Below are 7,631 nucleotides of genomic sequence, written 5' to 3'. Positions count from 1 at the left end.
AATCACGAGAGAGAGAGAGAGAGAGAGAGAGAGAGAGAGAGAGACCTTATTACAGAACATACTACTAAATAATAATTTCAGAATCACGAGAGAGAGAGAGAGAGAGAGAGAGAGAGAGAGAGAGAGAAAGAGAGAGATTACAGAATATACTACTAGATAATTTGAGAACCACGAGAGAGAGAGAGAGAGAGAGAGAGAGAGAGAGAGAGACCTTATTACAGCACATACAACTAGATAATGATTTGAAAATCACGAGAGAGAGAGAGAGAGAGAGAGAGAGAGAGAGAGAGAGAGACCTTATTACAGAACATACTACTAAATAATAATTTCAGAATCACGAGAGAGAGAGAGAGAGAGAGAGAGAGAGAGAGAGTGAGAGACTTTATTACAGAACATACTACTAAATAATAGTTTGAGAATCACAAGAGAGAGAGAGAGAGAGAGAGAGAGAGAGAGAGAGATGGTTTATCATTTATGGGTCTCTGAGTTGATAAATGTATACAAGAATCTCATTTTGATATGAACCAAGTCGTAATTTAATAAGAAGACTGTTTTCATTCTGTTTACTAAAGATATTTATATATCATCATATCTCTTAGGAAATGCAGTTTAGTGGCTACAAAGTCACTCCCTCTGTATCCCAAAACTTCGTTTATGATTGACAATTGTGTTTTAAGATATGTTCTTCCCACTTTGCAATTTTAAAGGCATTGAATTTATTTTCAAAGTTAAAGAACATTGAATTTGTTTTCAAAGTTAATGAGCATTGAATTTGCTTTCAAAGTTAAAAATCATTGAATTTGTTTTCAAAGTTAATGAGCATTAGATATATTTTCAGAGTTAATGAGCATTGGATATGTATTTTAGAATTTAAGAGCATTAAATTTGTTTTCAAAGTAAATGAGCATTGAATTTGTTTTCAAAGTTAATTAGCATTGTATTTGTTTTCAAAATTAATGAGCATTGAATTTATTTTTAAAGGTAATGAGCATTGAATGTGTTTTCAAAGTTAATGAACATTGAATTTGCTTCCAAAATTAATTAGCACTGAATTTGTGTTCAAAGTTAATGAGTATTTAATTTGTGTTCAAAGTTAATGAGCATTGAATTTGTTTTCAAAGTTAATGAGCATTGAATTTGATTTCAAAGTTTAAGGGCATCGCATTTGTTTTCAAAGTTTAAAAATCCTTGAATTTGATTTCAAAGTTAAAAATCATAGAATTTGTTTTCAAAGTTAAAAACCATTGAATTTATTTTCAAAGTTAATTAGCAAAGAAACTAAAGAATATGCTAGACTATTCGGTGTATGTGTAGGCAAAAGGAAAATGAACCGTAACCAGAAAGAAAAAATTGTACTTGGTATATTAAAAGAAGCGTCAATTTGAGGTTGTGTCATCATTCCAAGAAGGGCAATCAGTGAGAAACTGGCACTCTGTTCTATCTCATTTATCTTCCTCTTGTTATGTTAAAGTTTGTATAGTTTATATAGGAAATATTTATACTGTTACTGTTCTTAAAGTATTTTATTTTTCCTCGTTTTCTTTCCTCACTGGGCTGTTTATCCTTTTGGAATCATTTTGCAGCAAATGCTTTTATGTTGAACAGGCTGACATAAGTCATTTATAGCTTATATATGAAATATCTGTTTTGATGTTGTTACTCTTTTTAAAATATTTTAATTGTTCATTATGTCTCATATTGTTTATTTATTTCCATATTTCTTTTCCTCACTGGGCTATTTATCCTGTTGGAGCCCCTGGGCTTATAGTATCCTGCTTTTCCAACTAGGGTTGTAGCTTAGCAAGTGATAATAATAATAATAATAATATAATAATAATAATAATAATAATAATAATGATGATGATTGTTGGAGCCCTCAGGCATTGACAGCATCCTGCTTTTCCAACTAGGGTTGTAGCTTAGCAAGTTTTGATGATGATGATAATGATAATAATAATAATAATAATAAGATTGTTGGAGCCCTCAGGCATTGACAGTATCCTGCTTTTCCAACTAGGGTTGTAGCTTAGCAAGTGATGATGATAATAATAATAATAATAATAATAATAATAATAATAATAATAATAATAATAATAATAATAATAATGATTGTTTATGCAAAATTCCCCCGGTGTTTGTAAGTTATTCTTTGCCGTGGAATCTTCCTCTGGATAAGCCAGAAAATGCAATTGCTATGATCTTTAGGATTCCAGGTAATGAAATGCTTGGGGCATTTGTCATCTCCTTTAGGACATTTTCCATTACCTGAGGCCATGGACGAACAATTCAATTTGTCGGATGGAATATGAATTATTCCTTTTAGTGGTATTGCATTGAATGCACGAAGATTTGATTTAATATTCCATTATGTTAGGCTCTTTCCAGAGTAATTCAGAAGGTGAATTGGAAATTAAATTTTCCAATGAATTTTTAAGCGTAAGTCTATTTATTTATATTTATTTTAGTATATTTTATAGTGTTGGTTACTTGGTCAGAATTATAGACAACTTGCAAATAGTAAAAAGCAAATGTTTGGCGTTGCATATTCTTCTTTCTATTCAATTGATAACATAATTTCAATTATTACAGTTGTGTAGTGGTAACATGTTCGCCTAGCATTCGCATGGCAGCAGATCAATCCCAGCCCAGGACAGTGAATTTAATTAAGCTGCTGTGGTTGAGCACCACAGGGGTTGAGGGGTGTTGGACTTGCCCTAGCTGACGTTCTGGTTAGCATCTATTCTGATGAAATTGGAACTGAAACCTGATATATATATATATATATATATATAGAGAGAGAGAGAGAGAGAGAGAGAGAGAGAGAGAGAGACTACCACCATGCAAATTGTTTATCTAAGAGTTTATTTACGGGTTTTTTTTTTTCGAATTACTGTCTGGCAGATTGCAAGGCAAGTCAGTCTCCAATACGATCTTTACAATGTCATTTCAATCCATTGCTGCACCTACTTATTGGCTTTTCGCGGGATTGGCTTTTAACTTTACCTCCGTCCTTACTTCCTTTCTTCTAGGGTTAAGGGTTGTGGTGGCCGATGTGGTAACGTCCCTGACGTTAGTTTCTTTGATCGCGGTTACCTCACCAATTATGTGAGCTAAGGATGGAGGGTTTGTGGGAGCCTATAGGTCTGTCTGCTAATTCATTGGCAGCCATTGCCTGGCCCTCCTTGGTCCTAGCTTGGGCGGAGAGGGGGCTTGGGCGCTGATCATATGATAAATGGTCAGTTTCTAGAGCCTTGTCCTGCTTGATTGGGCAATGTCAGTCCCTTGCCTCTGCCATTCATGAGCGGCCTTTAAAACCCTTAAATCTGCACTCTTTGGTGTAGATGCAACAGTTCCTCCTTTACTTAAACCAGATGGCTCAGTCACTCACTGTCCAAAGGAAAAGGCAACCCTTTTGGCTGATGTTTTTGACAGTAAACAGAGTAATGAAAAACTTGAACTTCCTCATTCCTGTTTTCCTGAGGCTAAACTAACTAGTTTAGCTTTTCGATCTCGTGAGATTAAAGCTCTGTTGTTGGACCTTGATGCTTATGGAGGTGTAGACCCTAATGGTATTTTTCCTTTGTTTTTTATAAAGACAGCAGATTTCTTAGCTCCAAAGTTATCTGTTATTTTACGCAAGTTAGCAAGAAGAGGAGCTTTTAGCACTTGTTGGAGAATTGGTAATGTTACTCCTCTATGTAAATGTGTTTGTGGTAGCTCAAGTCCCACTGATTACCGCCCAATTTCCATAACTCCCATATTATCTAAAGTTTTTGAACGTCTTCTGGCAAAACGTCTTAATAGGTTTGCTGAAGGTAATCATCTATTCCCTAGTTTGCAATTTGGTTTTCGGAAAGGCCTTGGAGCATGTGATGCCCTTCTTACAATCTCCAATGCAGTACAGAAATCCCTTGATTGTGGTCGGGAAGTTCGTATGATTGGCCTTGATTTTAGTGCTGCCTTTGACCGTGTTAATCATGAGGCCCTTGTTTTCAAACTGAAACAGTTGGGAGTGGGTGGGTCGTTTCTTAGCATTATTATTGATTTTTTAAGTAGTAGATCTCAAAGAGTTGTTGTTGATGGGCACCATAGTGAGTATAGGAATGTGATATCCGGTGTTCCACAGGGTAGTGTTCTTGGCCCATTACTTTTCATACTATATACACATGACATGTGGTTTGGCCTAGAAAATAAGCTTGTTGCATATGCAGATGATGCTACTCTCTTTGCATCAATTCCATCCCCTGAATGTAGATCTGGGGTTGGTGAATCCCTTAATAGAGATTTAGCTAAAATTAGTGCATGGTGCAAATTATGGGGTATGAAGTTGAATCCTAACAAAACTCAAAGTATGATTGTAAGTAGGTCAAGGACGGTGGCTCCTCAACATCCGGATCTCAGTATTGATAATGTTTCTTTAAATTTGTATGACTCTTTCAAAATTTTAGGCGTGATTCTTGACAGCAAATTTACTTTTGAGAAACATATAAGGTCTGTGTCTTCTTCAATTGCACAAAAAATTGGCTTATTGAGAAAGTCTTTTAAGATATTCGGTGATCAATCTATTCTGAAGAAGTGTTTTAATTCTTTATTCTACCTTGTTTTGAGTATTGTTCTCCGGTCTGGTCTTCAGCTGCTGATTCTCATCTTAATTTGTTGGACAGAAACTTACGGTCTATTAAATTTCTTATTCCTGATCTAGATATTAATCTCTGGCACCGTCGATCAATTAGTTCATTATGCATGTTGCATAAGATTTTTCATAACTCTGACCATCCTTTACATTCAGATCTCCCTGGACAATTCTATCCTGTTCGTAATACTAGGCAGGCAGTTAATTCTAATAGCCAGGCCTTCTCCATCATAAGACTCAATACTACGCAGTACTCTAGAAGTTTTATTCCAGCTGTTACCAAGTTGTGGAATGATCTTCCTAATCGGGTTGTTGAATCAGTAGAACTTCAAAAGTTCAAAGTTGGAGCAAATGCTTTTTTGTTGACCAGACGGACATGAGTCTTTTTATAGTTTATATATGACATTTTTGTTGTTGACGTTGTTAATAGATTATATATGATATATCTCTTTTGACATTACTTTTTTTAGAATGATTTATTGTTAATTTGTTTTCTTCAGTTATTTATTTCCTTATTTCCTTTCCTCACTGGGCTATTTTTCCCTATTGGAGCCCCTGGGCTTATAGCATCTTGCTTTTCCAATTAGGGTTGTAGCTTGGATAGTAATAATAATAATAATAATAAACGCTGATCTAAGCCCTTTATGACTCCACTTCAACAATAACATCATCATCATCATCATTATCATCATCATCATCATCATCATCTTGCCTCTGCCATTCATGAGCGCCCCTTAAACCTTTAAACTGTCCAATTTTTCTCTTCTTTATACTACTGCTGGGATTCCCCATTTTCCACCACTGCATAAATCCAATCTAATCCCATTAATTCAAAATGAAAAGACTTCTAATTGGATATAAATTGCCTTTAATTTGATGCATTGTTCTCCAGTAACCCAGTGCCTGACCTTGACCTCTGACCTCAAATTCATCGCTCAGTCCCAAACCTCTTTTCACTGAACACCCCAATCTTCCTGCCCACCAGCTGTCAGGTTGCTGGGTGATTAGCTTTAGGTCTCCGGGATGCATTGTGTATTTAGATAAATGAAAAGGCTGATGTCTTTCTTGTGATAGGTCTTGTCTGTGGGATATAGTGGGTTGTTTCTGTTTATCTTACTGGCGTTCTATTTTCGTAGTTTCATTCTCAATAATTGGTTTAAAAGATTGATTAATTTTATTCATATTTTAAAACATGGTTATGGTGCCTCATCTCCCATATCTGTGTATATATATATATATATATATATATATGCACTGTATATATATACATACACACATATATACATACATACATACATACACACCCACACATCTTTGCGTCAGTAGATGTAGGTGGAGATGATGATGATGATATACAGTATATGCAGTATATTTATATATATATATATATATATTATATATTTATATATATATATATATATATAATATATATATGTATATATATATATATATACATATTTAAATATATACATGGAACATTAGTTCATTGTTATTCTCAGTAGTTACTTTTTTTTATCCATCTAACCATAATATTTGTGCTGCTGCTGCTCTCTCTCTCTCTCTCTCTCTCTCTCTCTCTCTCTCTCTCTCTCACACACAGAAAAAATACCTCTCAGTTTCTGTTCTTCACATAGATAAGTACTAGTATATCGAACGCATTAAGACTTAGGTATGGAGAAAGGTAAAAAAACCTCTCGGAATATTATATCTAATCTTGTTTATATGAATAGAAATTCACAACGCTCCATTTGCAAGTGTAATCGCCACTTAATCCCATTAGAATTATTAAAAGTATTCAAGGAAATTTAAGTTATTAAAGGAAATCCAACGTAATCACCTCCCCACATCTAGTCTTAAGCTCATCATCCTCTTACCGAACTGCCTGTAAACTACTATCTTCAAAATAGTTCATGGTTTTGTAATATTGATAGGATATATATATATATATATATATATATGTATATGTGTATATATATATATATATATATGTATATAAGCCTCTATATAAATATACATAAAAATTTATTATATATATATATATATACATATATGTATGAATATATATATATGTATATATATATGTACTGTATATATATATATATATATATATATACATATATATATATATATATATACATATATATATATATATATATATAAATATAATGACCCACAATTTAAGAAAAAAATAAATTTATTCAGGTTTCGAACTTATCCTTTTTGGAGGCTAGTACAGTGGTACCGTTTTTTGCCTAGCATTCGCATGGCACCAGATCGATCCCCGCCCTGGACTGTGAGTTTAATTTGTTTACTGGGGAGGCCACTGCTGTGGTAGGGCACCACAGTGGAGGGTTGGGCTTGCCCGGCTGACGTTCTGGTGAGCATCTATTATGATGGAACTAGATCTGAAACCAGACACCTTTAACCTTTATAAACAACTATCTACAAAATCATTCATGATTTTTTAATATTTGGGGCCCAGTTAATGAAGGAAAAGCGCTACATTGAGATTATGTCTTTTTGATCTGATAATTATCTGTTATGATAAATAAAATAACTCACAATTTATGAAAAATTAAATTTATTGAGGTTTTGAATGAACGTAATTCAGGCTATTGTAATATTGGGACCCAGTCTATGAATGAAAAGTGGCCAAACCCAATTAAGAAAAAACATGTCTGAGGCCTTTGTCCTGCAGTGTGCTAGTAAATGCTACTTTTAGTTGAGATTATGCCTTTTCTATCTGAATGGATAAATATAATGACCCACAATGTATGAAAAAATTACATTTATCCAGTTTTCGAACTCATCCAATTACGTGGCTTCCTATTAACAATTATCTTCAAAATAATTTTTGGTTTTGTAATATTGCGGCCCAGTCTATGAAGGAAAATTAGAGCTTCGTTGAGATTATGTCTTTTCTATCTGATAATTATCTAATACAATAAATAAAATAACGACAATTTTAGAAAAATTAAATTCATTTAGCTTTCGAAGG

Source organism: Palaemon carinicauda, chromosome 3 (assembly GCF_036898095.1).
Source record: "Palaemon carinicauda isolate YSFRI2023 chromosome 3, ASM3689809v2, whole genome shotgun sequence".
NCBI classification, from domain to species: Eukaryota; Metazoa; Arthropoda; class Malacostraca; order Decapoda; family Palaemonidae; genus Palaemon; species Palaemon carinicauda.
This window is presented reverse-complemented; position numbering follows the sequence as displayed.